Raw genomic sequence first — 13246 nt, 5'->3', positions numbered from 1 at the left:
CAAGAAAAATGACCACCACCACATCCACCACATGCCAGCTTTGTTCCAGTCCTCCAACTTCTACAAAGCCTATTTATTTTTTTGTAAATTTTATTTAATTAGTCAATTTAGAACATTATTCCTTGGTTACAAGAATCATATTCTTTCCCTTCTCTCCCCCCACCCCTTCCCATTACAAAGCCTATTTCTCAAAGACATCGGAAAGCACTTTCTAGTATATGACTTAAATTTCCTGCACTATTAAAAAGAGGGAAACATCCTAAAGAATATTATTTCTTGTGATTTTTGCCATAATGAACCTTATCTACAATGTTTTTCATATAGTTCAAGTTTATGGGCCATTTGGGATAAAGCCAAACAGTTGTTTTTTGGGTTTTTTTTTTTTTGCTTTCTTTAACCTTTGGCTTTGCTGTGTTCGTGGTATCGTCTTAAAATTTATTATTTCTCCCTCAGTTTGAAAACAAAAGTTCCACACCCACCTCTCACTGCCAACCCAATTATCAACCCTACTGCAAATATGCAAATCTGACAAAATCTTAGCCTTGTCCTTTTTTGAGTTGGAGCATGGGGAAGTTAGCTATAATTTGTTTTTAATTTATTCAGCAATGTTGTTACCTTTCATTCTTAAACAGGCAGCTGTTTAGTAACAGGTGTAAAATAAATCACAGATGTGTCTCTACTGCTCCATTGGCTGCCTTTTAATGGGAACTCACTTGCTATTCTAGTGGCAGAAATGCTGGCTGGGTCCCAAATGGGAAGGCCAATCAACTAAAGACTAAAAGAACCAAACTAGGCAGAAATATGGACAAAGCAAAGAGCTGAAAATGACGTAAGCAATAACTAGTTCCACTCCACGGCTTCTAGGTAAAATCAACATAAGGAAATTAGCTTCAGAGAAACAGAGTAGAGATGGGTCCTGGGACCTTCATACTGTGGGGAAGGAACTGAATGAAAAGTTCTTCTGGTCTGTAAGAGGCGCTAATGGGCAAAAGCCCTTTCTTCTGTGCTTTTCTATTTCTCAGCATGGAATACCTGATGGGCTTTGAACATCCCAATTGTATCAGTGCACAGCACAGTGCCTGGCACATAGTAGGCACTTGTGATAATTAAAATGTTTTGGGAGCAAGGGAAATATATAACAATTATGACCGCTGAAATATGTTTTCTACTGGTGTCTTGGTTTTATATAAATATAAGATGGTCGCCAGGGAATATATTCCCAATTTATGAATATGCCCAAGCCAACTGGGTTTTATAGAAAATTTTAATTTATAATACACTGATTAATCAATAGAAAAAGAGAGAAAGTAAGAAAGGAATAAGAATGAATAAATCAGTCAGTTGGTTTTATCACTCACTCAAGATCTCTCTAGGTAAGGCTTCTCATGCCAACCTCAGGCTCCACCTTCAAGAGAGCCTCCTTTCAAGCAATGTTTCCAGAGAATTCTCCTCCTTCAGAGCCAGCCTTCTCTCCTGGTCCTCCCACAGAGCAACCTCCTCAGTCCTCCTTCAGAGCCACCTCGCTCAGAGCAAAACCTCCCCCGGCCCTCCCCCTGTCCTCAGACCCTGCTATCTTTAAGGAAACCATCTAAGTTCCCTCCCCTCAGTTCTCACATCTACCAATCACTCTCGATGTCTCCCCTGTGCCAATGGTGGCTCTAGTTTAACCCAGGACCGCCCAGAGGTCTGTGGCTTTGCACATATATGTTGAAGGTCATATTCTCAAATAATTAAATCTTGATCTATGCTGCAGCCCTTCCTAAATCCTGTTACTCTAAGTAGGGTGGAGATTGTATTTTCCAAGACCTGGTTCTGTCATTCCAAGTATCTCTATTGTATCAATTCTAAAATCAATCATGACTCAAAGAACTTCCTGTTCTATGCTTAAGCATAGGTCAAAACCCTTTCCATTATTTAGCAAAAGGTTTCTGTCCTAAAGTAGTCTTAAGTAGGAAGGAGAAGGATCCTCCCATGCCAAGGGGTTTCACATTCCAATAGAGTTCTTACTATCAGTAGGAAATTTTTTCCAAGTATGAAATTTCCCAATGGTGAAATTTCCAACATTCATAAGTCTAAGAAATTTTAAGGTTTACACACTTAAGGGTTGATCAATTGACTGCATATCTCTCTTCTACTGCTCCACTCCAGTATAGTCTTGGAAAGAATGGCTGTCAGAGCTAGAAGGAACCTTAGTATTTATCTGCTATGGCCCTTTCATTTTAGAAATGATGGAAGAAAAGTTGATACCTCTTGAAAAGTAGATAGTAGCAGGGTCAGACCGGAAGCTAAATCTCTGTAACAGATAGAATTAGTTGTGGGAGACAGAAAATGAAAATGGAGGTATCTTTTCCAACCTTTTCTTTAAATGATGAAGCCTTTTGAGAAGAGACTTTGCTGGTTATCTTAAGTGAAATGAATGGTAGGATTATACTACTATTAGTAAGAAGAAGTCCTCTGACATTATAGTCATGATGAGAAGAGGCTGGTTGTGATCCTTCTCATAGCTAAACTATTTTAAATGACTATGTCCATTTTATTAGTGATTTCATTATAAAAATCTCTATATTCAGTAACTTTAAATTTTAATATCAGGAAATAAATAGCTATAAAATAGAGAACAATCCAAGCATTTGTGACTATGGAAAGGATCTTTCTCTAGTCTGTAAAATAAGTGGTATTTGATGAAATATAATGGGGACTCTGAGTTTGTTTAATTGAGAGCTATATTGACATTTTATAACCAATAAAGAAATATCTAAGTTACCTTGGATGTTACCTACAAACAAGAGTATGTGTATCTAAGTCATCTTGCTACATTTGGCCAAAGGCTACTATCTAAATTCTACTCATTGTATCTAGTTTTGTTGTTTGGGGTAATTCGGATCTCTCTTCCAGAGGACACATATTCAAATACCTAAAGACAATCATAATGTTCCCTACTCCAATGTTTTCTCCATTCCAGGGATAAATATCCCTAGTTTCTGTAACAGAAGAAACTTATGCCATAGGTTTTAGTTCCCTCACCATCTTAGCAGACTTCTCAGAGATACCGTGTAGCTAGCTCATCAAGCTCCCCCATCCCCTCCATTTGGTCTCTAGGACCGAAAACACTATTCCAGATATGTTATGTATAGAGCAGAGCACAGGATTATAATTTCTAGCCCTGAACACTCAATCAATACAGTCTAAAACAGTATTATTATTTCACTGCTTTGTCCCACTGCTGACTCAATGATCTTGACATTCACTAAAACTGTTATCTTCCCACAAAAACTGTTGTCTAGTTATGTTTCTCCTATCTTGTACTTGAGATTTGAAAATAATCAAGTCTGAAATTTATATCAGTTCCTATTAAATTTCTTCTTATTAGACTCAGCCCATCATTCTAGCTAGCTGAGATCTTTTTGGCTTACATTTCTCTCTTCCTACATGTCAGATATCCTTCCAAGCTCTGTTTATTCTGCAGCTCAGATATGCGTGCCATCTTTTAATGTTCAACAGCACAAGGTCAAGGGCAAGTCCCATGGGGTGGTGGAATTGGATAAGATTACATATATAGAGCTGGAAGAGACCTCAGAGATTATCTTCTCAAGTTCTCAATTTTAAGATAAGGAAATTGAAGTTTGGAGAGATCCAGGGCACTGAAGTAGTAAGTGGCAGTCAGGTTGAAAACTCATGTCCCCTGACTCCAGACTGAACACTCCAGTGGTCTTTTCTACCCCACACTCTCTCAAGTACTTTTCCAAGTTGATATTGGTTTAGAAATATTTCTTCAGCTCCCAATTGTCAAATCATCTCTAAATCCACCATACTACACTCATTTGGCTCATCTCTGAAGTAAGAGAAGATACTGAAGGTGTGTGTGTGTGTGTGTGTGTGTGTGTGTGTGTAGTTTTCAAACTGCATTAATGTCCAGAATAAAATAAAATTAAAAGGATGAAAAATACATTAATGATCCTGAGCTATATGTCTACTCTCATTTTAGCAAAATCTTTACAAAGGTCACTTCTATATGAACTGAGGTCATTCTCAATTTGGACAATGGAGATATTACCTTCTGTCTCAGAGTCAATACTGTGCATTGGTTCCAAGACAGAAAAGTGGTAAAGGCTAGGCAATGCAAGTTAATTGACTTGCCCAGGGTCACACAGCTAGGAAGTATCTGAGGCCATATTTGAACCCAGGACCTCCTGTCTCTGGGCCTGCTTCTCAATCCACTGAGCCACCCAGCTGCCCCCAGGATATTTCTTTTGGAGTCAGGCTTGTACAAAAGGAAAGAGAACTAGATTTAAAAAAAATTGAGGAATCAGTTTGTGTCAGGATTCTGAAACTCACTAGATGTTTGAACATGGCAAATCACACAGTTCCATAGAATCTCAGTTTCCTCATTTTTAAAATGGGCACAGTAGTAATATTAGTACCATACACTCACAAGGTTTTTGTGAGGAAAGCACCTTGCAAAACTTTAAGGAGGTAAATAAATCAAAGATGATTATTTCTGACATATAAATGATAAATTTCCATTTAATGTAGAAGTCATAGGATCATTGAGATTTAGGACTAGAAGGAACTGTCAAATTCATTTAGTCTTACATTCTTATTTTATAGTCAGTTTATCAACTGCCTACTATGTGCTAGGCTCTGTAAGTGCTGGAAATGTAAAAAAAGAATAAAATAAAATAAGGTAAAAGACAAGGGAGAAAACTTGTTCTTATTTGCACAAGGACACACAGGATTGGAACTCCAACCCAGGTCCTCTGACTCTAGAATCAGTAATCTTTCCATTATACCAAACTTCCTGATCTTTGTTGAAATACCTTTATAATGTGTTAAATGGATCAGCTCATAAATGGGAAATACTCCTCTCTCTCTTTTAATGGGGCAGTGAGATGTCACAGATGGTAATGTATGGGACTTGGAGGTAGAAAGACATGAATTCAAATTTTCTTAAGATACTAGCTGAATAACCTTAAAAATGTCACTTCTCACTTAGCTTTAGTTTCTTCATCTATGAAATGGGGATAACAATAGCATCTACCTCACAGGGTGCTGTGAGGGTTAAATAAGATAACATTTTGAAATGCTTTATAAGCCTTAAAAGTGCCATATGAATGCTATTATAAATATTTATAGGTATATATGGATATCTACTTGGTTGATACTTGATAATTTGTACTGCAACAAACTGAACTTTCAGATTCTTATTTACATCATCCCTTGTTCAGAATTTCCCTCATCTGGATTTTGAACTAACTTCTTTTGCTAATCTATTTGGCTCATAAATGTTTTAAGTTGTCAATAATTTATTTTATTTTTCAAAAAAAATAATCAGACATCTTATGACCTTTATTATCTTCTTCATATTCTTCATATTCATAAATATGAGGACTTGGAGTCCTATAATATACCTTTGAAACTAGGACCCACCATCAACACTATTTTAAGTTATTTGGGGGGCAGCAGTGCCCGATACATTTTTACCCTAATGCACCCATAAAGACTAAACTCTCACGCTCTTCTCCTCATGACAAATAACTGGCCTGGCAAGTGTTTTTGGCCACCAAGGAGAAGCAAAGAGAGCCATCCCACATTTGGACCAAATTCATGACCTCAGCCTCATTCTGGCTGGGTGCTCTGATGGCCTCGGGTCAAGCAACCACAAGATGATCAGCCTTTACAAAACATGGAGAAACAAACAGAACTTTGGATTTGCTGTCTGAAGATTGGGTTTGCCTCCAGGGTCTTCCACTAACAAGCTCAGGGGAATTTAGTCACCTTAAGATTTTTTTTTTCTCTTTCAAGATACTCAGTCTCCCAATTCTGCTCATTTTCATTGTCTGATCTGGATGATCTCCTTAGCATCTCTGCCTCCTGGTTACAGGCTTCCTTTAAATATCAGCTAAAATCCCACCTTTTTTCCCCTAAGAAGCCTTCTCCATCCCCTTTCATCCTAGTGCCTTCTTTTTGCTGGTTATCTCCAATCCGTCTTGCCCCTGTTCTGTCTTGTTTGTCCATAACTGTTACCTCCCCCTTAGGCTTCTGAGTTCCTTTAGGACAAAGGCTGTCTTTTTTTTTTCTTTTGTCCTTCTTTAAATCCCCAAGACTTAACACAGTGCCTGGCACATAGTAAGTAGTAATAATGATTGCTGACTTGACTTCATAAAAATGTGTATAACAATACTCCCATTACCTAATAAGATAACTGATATGAGAGCATTTGGTGAACTGTCAAACGCTATATAAATGTAAGCTATTATTAATACAAAAATGCCTTTTCATCCTAAAAGAAGAAATGGCTTAGTGAGGAATAATCTTTCTGGGTGAAAGGGAAAAGACTTTGGGGAAGACTCTAATTTAATCCTTTGCTACCTAGAAGCTTTTCTTTCCAATCCCTCAATCAAAACAACTAGCTAGTATGCATTCATTTTTGCCTTGTGACCTGCCTTGGATAAGGCATGAAGAAGAAAAGGGAAGTCAATGAAAATCTAAAGTAATGTGAGTTACAAAACCATTCCTACCCTTTGAGCCAGCAATCCCAATATTAGGGTTCGATCCTAAGGTTGCTATTACAGCCTAAGGGTGTCATTGAAAGGAAGAAAAAATATGAATCTGTACAAAGAATTCATAGCAGGCCTTTTCAGACTTCCCCAGCTGCTAAGTGTTCTTCTTCATTGAAATTCACTCCTTATCTATTTTGTATATGTTTATCTGTATATTACAATTTTCTTTCTGTAGACTGTAAACTCTTTTAAGGCTAAGAAGGCTTCCTTTTTGTCTTTGGCTCTCCAGTGTTCAGGCACGGTGTCTGATACCTAATAAAAACTTAATAAATATGTACGTTGAATTAAAATGAATAGCAGTTTGATTCCTAATGGTGAAACCTGGAAACAATCTAGACAACTGGGGACCAGCTGAACAAAAATGTGCCATATCAGATTGAAAACAAGGAAGGTAGCATCTCTGCTGCCAGGCTAGATCTTGTGAGCTCAGGAGTTTTCAGCTGCTAATCAAGAGTCTATACTATCTGATATCAGTCCCCTACGTTTCCAGGAGCAACGATCCTCCCAGGATACCTAAGAGCAGAGAAGGACCCAGGCTGAAAATGGATCCACTTAAAGCTCCTGAGCCACGTGATCAGGTCCTTGAGTGGCCACTTCACTTCTAGTCTCTGTGAGATTAGGACAATCAGTCCAAAAATGAAACTAAAAACAAAATAATAAATCAAACAGAAAAAGATAACATGAAATGACACAATGAAGAAAACAGAATCAGCATAACCATATACCCAATATGACTGTAAAACAATATGATAATAGCAACAAAATTTGGGGAAAAGTAGAATAAAGAGGTCAAAAGGAGACACTGGGGCAAATGATCTTTTGTTTCTCTATTGTAAAAATTAGTATGTATTTTAAAAACTAAAACTCCTTTAAACTTAAGATCAATACTATGTATTGGTCCCAATGCAGGAGAGTGGTAAGGGCTAGGCAATGGGGGTTAAGTGACTTGCCCAGGGTCACACAGTTAGGAAGTGGTTGAGGCCAGAAAATTAATATGAATTGTTAAAACAAATCTAGATAATTTCGTTTGAAGTCCAAGATTTACAGACAATTCTTTTAAAGTTTGTTTTAATGCTTATTTTTGTTGATGTTTATTGAATGTAATTTTAAAAGTAGCTATTAAAAAAAATAGAAGGCCAGCATTGTCATTAAGGATTTGATAATACAAAGACCACAAAAAGTTGTCACACACAATATCCAGGCAAACTATAGTTAATAGAAAATCCTTTCCATGTTGATACAGAAAAAACTTGCAATAATATGAAAATATTAAATAAACATGTTTCTTGCCACCCCGTTGTATATATCATAAATATTCATGTTATTTTCTCCAAAAGAATTCAAGCTCTTTGAGAAAAGAGACTTCGAAGTCTGACTTTGAATCCTCAATGCCTAGCATATAGCAGTGACTTGAAAAAGTTTTGATTTTTTACTAAGGAATAGAAAACTCTAGGTTTGTGTACCAAGTCCTTCAATATGGGTTGAAATGATCTCCAATACAGTTCTCATCATAATCTAAGCACACAGGAATTTATTTGGGACTGCTAAGTGAGTATCTGCCAGAAAATGAAATTGTTACCTCATTGTAAAAGTTAAGAAAGCTACAGAGAAGCTTCTAAAGGGAAAATCTTCTATCTTGTAAATATGCAAAACATCTGCTAGTACTTACTTTTTAAATCAGAAAATGACTCTTATGGGGAAAAGGTCGGCTGACTGCACAGTCTGTTTTGTGCAGCGATTACACAAATAGCTGTAAAGTTCTTCACCTCGAGAAAGTTTCCACCCCAAACAATATTTAATGTATACAATTGGCTATCATTATTTTTGATTGTTGCAAACACTGTCTGAATCTCTCTTTGAGTTCTCGAATCTGCTCTTTGGTTTCCCACCATCATGGAAGCACATAATTTAAAGATGAGAAATTAACAATTGAATATTGGTAAAAAAATAAACATAGTACATTTTGCTATTACTTGTAAATCTCCATTTACTTTATGTAAATAGAAGAGGAAGGGAGGAAGAAGATGACAAAAGGCCAGATTCTTCTTTTCTGTTAAAAAGGGGGAAATTATGAAAATATTAGATATTGACATGGGACTCTCAAGATTTTGCTTAATTAGAGAATATTTAGGAATTTATTTAGTTCTATATTAGGAACTACTGTTCTTTCATAATAATATGTATCAATCTATTTAAAAATAAAAGATTTAGAAGGCAATGACTCAGGAGAGGGTCAATCCTACACAAAGAATAGGCTGACCCAAGAGTCACATAAATTTGAGAAGTTTTGCAAGGGTCAACTATTCAGAAAAGTTTCTCTATCCTGCCCTACTGAAATTTCTACTACTTGAGTCACTCAGCTTTGTTCAAGAGCATTGCCAAAACTCCTTCTGGCAGAAAATTCCTATGGAAGTATTAACATATTCAAATGACTATATTTATTACCATTTTTTTTAACTGTAAGAGTTCAAGTAAGAAAGTAAGTTTTTGTCTTAAGAAGCAATATTGTATTTTGGCTCCAAGGCAGAAGAGAGATAAGCAATGAGGGTTACTTACCCAGAGTCATGAATTTGGAAAGTGTCCAAGGCCAGATTTGACCTCTCCTTTCTAGGTCTGGCTCTCAAACCACTGGGCCACTTAACTGTTTCTCCATACTGTGTTCTATGAAACTGGTTCTACTTTGCAATGAATATGGGTTCCACCAAATAGTTTTAATTCTATCTACATTTCCTTCTTGAATATTAGACTTGAATTTTTATTTTTACCAAAATCATTTCTGATGTATGGCAATTTCTTGGTGTAAAATAAGCTTCATTTCCTAAATTCTACTACCAATTGTCCCCTCTTCCTTACTTTATTTGAGGTGGGCTCCTATGCCTTCAGAGTTCTATCATTTCTCATTTCTGTTCATCTCAGTCAGAATGATACACTAGAAAGAATATTAGCTCTAGAATTAGAAGCCCAAAGTTTAAAATTGGACTCTTCTTCTCTATGATTTTTCCTTGTCTGCAAAGTAATGAGGCTCGGCTGGGTCGTCCCTAAAGGTCCCTGCTGGCTCTAAATCTTGAATTCTATGTCAAACCCCAAATGGTTCCATGGACAAATTAGTTGAGCAAAAACATATTTATTAGATAAACTCAAAGAGAAGTTCCTTGAACACAGGGTCTGTTTTCCTTTTGCCCTTATGTCCCTAGTATCTAGATTGGAAAGGCTTCTATATAATAAGCCCCTAAAAATGTTTGAGGAATGAATGAATTGGAAAAGCATTTGGGAAGGCAAAGAGCACAAGACAGACTAATGTTCATGAGAAGGATAGGGGGGAGAGAGGAAAGGCCCAGGATCTGGTGCAGAGTCTGTGGAAGGGTGAATTTCAGGGGCTGTGGCAGAATGATAATCTCCATTTTTCTGGGTTTCTCAGAACTACTCAAATTTTCACCACTTCTGAGACTTTCCAGTCTGATAGGGAAACTAGAATTGGTTCTGTTAAGGGTTATTCAATGATCTCAATCTGTTAACACATTATCCACGAGAAACTAACTGCCACCCCTCCATGTTGTAACTAATTTGCCACTTCAAGGCACCTCTACATCACTCCTGTCTTCTCTCTTCCCCAACAACCATAGCTCCATATACATGTAATTAGAATTCCCTACAATTTCTACAATTCTAAAAAAGGAATCACTTATCTTGCATTGTATTAGAGTTGTAAACAATTTGTTTGCAGGAGTTCTAAATCTGAGCTGCCTTTCTATATTCTCATTTGTAGGGAAATTCACAAATGAGGTAGGCGAGCTGGCATATGCCAACCTGTCATCTTAAATACCTTTCAGAATATTTAAAATTTAAATGTGGCATTTAAATTCACTGGAATTGAAAGAAGATGAAGGCAAATGCATATGGTAAAAAAAAACACAAAACACCCAAACACAAACAAAAGCACAAAAAATTTCTCTTTTAACTATTTTTCTTCTTGAAAAAGACATAATAATTTGCCTTAAGGACTTTGCAACTTTTTCTACAACAACTCTGCGAGGACATCATTATCTCCATTTCACAGATATATCAATTGGCTCAGTAATATTAAGTGATTTACAGTCACATAGTTTATTTTAGTTGCTCAGTTGTTTCAGTCATGTCCTACTCTGTGATCCCATTTGGGGTTTGTTTGGCAAAGACACCGGAGTGGTTTGCCATTTCCTTCTTCAGCTCATTTTACAGATGAGGAAACTGAGGCAAACAGGGTAAACTGACTTGCCCACAGTCATCCACATAGTAAGTGTATGAGACTGGATTTAAATTCAAGTCTTCATGACTCCAGAGGCCCAGCATTTTATCTGCTGCACCACCTAGGTGCCCCACCCCAGCTAATATTGTAGCTAGCTTTTATAAGGTGCCTTAAGGTCTATAAAGAACAGATATTATCTCATTTTTGAGGTAGGTGCTATTATCATCGTCTCCATTTTACAGATGGGAAAATTGGAGCAGAGAATGGTTCAGACTTGCCCAGTATCTGAGGCCAGAATCTGAACTTGTGTCTTCCTGACTCAATATCCATTATTCTATCCACTCTAACATCCAGCTGCCCTGCTCGTAAATGCCAGCAGGAAGATTCAAACTCAGGCATCCTAACTCCAAGCCTGGAGCTCCTTTCTACCCTAAGTGCATCTCTAGGTTTTTTCAACATTTTTGTTTTCAGATATAAATGTGAAGGTCTAACTTAGCATGCTTTCTAGTTATGCTATGTGAACACAAGGACCATATCAGAGAACAGGCGGAGGTTTTCCTCTTATCTCAACAGGAATCCTCTCTTTGAACTCCCTAAGGATCCCTAAGCATCCAGCCTCTCTCTGCTAGAAAATCTCCAGCAACAGGGAATTTGCACTAACAATGAAGATTCACTTCTTTGGGTACCGGTGATGAATGCCATCACCAAACAAAGCTCCAAGAGACATGTTTAAATTCAGGAGCATTATCATCCCTTCATTCTTTATTATCTCCCAGTTGAAGGGTATCTTTCTAAGAAGCGCTCCATTCATGTCATAAAGGAAATAGGAACCTGTCTGATTTCTAAGGAACACAAAACCAGTGAGTCTATGAAAACCTTCCTGTGGGGTTGAGGCTTTCACCTCCGGCTTCCTAATATGGGAAACATGATTTCTATCCCAAAGTCTACCTTTCCAGACTTCCAATACCTCACTCTCCCTACCACATATGACTCAAAGGTACTAAACTGGTCTGGTTTCATGTCCTCTAACAACTCCCTTCATTTTCTATCTCCATGGAGGTGCCCATCCCTGGGATGCTCTGCTGACTCCACCTCTCCTCTACCCTGGTCCTTGGCTTCCTTTACTAGCAGCTCAAATGCCACCTTCTACAAAGGGTTCAGTTGCTTTCCCTTCTCCAATTGAACACTTGTTTCCTCTTTAGATGTTTCTCATGTCCTTCATTGTTTCTTCTTTTAGAACATCCAGTCTTGGAGAGCAGGGACTGTTTTTGGATTTTCTTTGTTGAATGGTTGACCCATCTCCCTTCTCAGGAAATCTGAGTTGGTTCTGTCCAGTCAATGACTAACAGTTATCACTGAACAAGAGATCAAATATTAGCTGTTTATTTAATATTCATTTAATTTTATTACCTAACATCATATTAATTTCTTATCAGTTCTGCTGTTCCACATAAGATTTTATTACAATAAAAATCTGTTAAGTACCTATCTGTGAAGAACTGAGAGAGAGGAAATGTGATGGGGAGAAGGCCAGGTTAGTTGTACTTGATTTTGGAATGCCTTAAAGTATCAAGCAAAAGAGTTTGATCTTTATTAGTGAGAAGAATGGAGACTCCTTGAAGGCAGGGACTTTTATTTTTGTCCCAGTCTCCTTGGTGTGCAGCACAGTGTACTGTCCTTGGATTGAATAGGCAACAAGGGTCGCCCGAAGGTTAGCAAATCCAGTCAGTTTTCCAATTTACTTCCAGGCTGGTGCTCCAAAAGTTAGTTTGGAAGCCAGTTGGGCACTAAGGTAGGGTTTTCTCATGTGCTATAAATGGTGGTCAGGGCCCCACAATTGTACAAAAGTGTCACTTAACTTACAATGTAGCTGAATTATAATATTGAGAGAAACAAAGAACTTGGCCAGCCCCTACCCCATTGTTTCCATGGGGAAACACACTTTCTGCATTTGAACTTTACATGGCATATGGCTCAGGGTTGGGGGCATAGAGACAGAGACAGAGACAGAGACAGAGACTGAGATTGTAAAGCACCTGCATCAGCTTGACCAAGTCACTGGTAGAAGAATGATGTTTCCAAGGTGTCAGTGGCAACAGGAAGAGAAGAAGGAGTAAGGGGAAGGAGATCTCAGTCCTCCCTAGGGCAGAAGAAAAGGACATTCTATCTGTTGTTGTCAAGAGGCAATTTGATGATTAACTTGATTATTTAATTTATTTACTGAGGTGCCAGGTGGGCTGTGGCAAGGGAGGAAGATATTTTACTATAATTCCCATGTACAAATTGGACATTTGTAAACCAGAAGGCCACTATAAATTAATAATATAGCTACCACTTATATGGCATTTTAAAGCTTGTAAAATCCTTTAAATATATCTCATTTTATTCAAACAACAACCTTGGGAAGTAGGTGCTATTATTGTCAAACTCATTTTACAAATGAGGAAATTGAGTCAGATAG

General features: G+C 37.5%; 1 protein-coding gene across 2 annotated transcripts in view; it reads right to left on the bottom strand.

Moving 5' to 3' along the window:
• The window catches only part of FAM171A1 (family with sequence similarity 171 member A1), a 184812-nt gene that overhangs the window by 110798 nt on the left and 60768 nt on the right, over window positions 1-13246 (bottom strand). Inside the window, exon 1 of one of the 2 annotated variants that reach the window (XM_056800159.1) lies at window positions 12822-12945. The exons of the other annotated variant lie outside the window; for it this stretch is intronic. The gene's annotated coding sequence lies outside the window, so the exon portion shown is untranslated. Of the gene's footprint in view, window positions 1-12821; window positions 12946-13246 lie in introns of those variants that run through there. 2 annotated transcript variants of the gene reach the window in all.

This window comes from Monodelphis domestica, chromosome 5, assembly GCF_027887165.1.
Source record: "Monodelphis domestica isolate mMonDom1 chromosome 5, mMonDom1.pri, whole genome shotgun sequence".
In the NCBI taxonomy this organism is placed as follows: domain Eukaryota; kingdom Metazoa; phylum Chordata; class Mammalia; order Didelphimorphia; family Didelphidae; genus Monodelphis; species Monodelphis domestica.
This window is presented reverse-complemented; position numbering and strand designations above follow the sequence as displayed.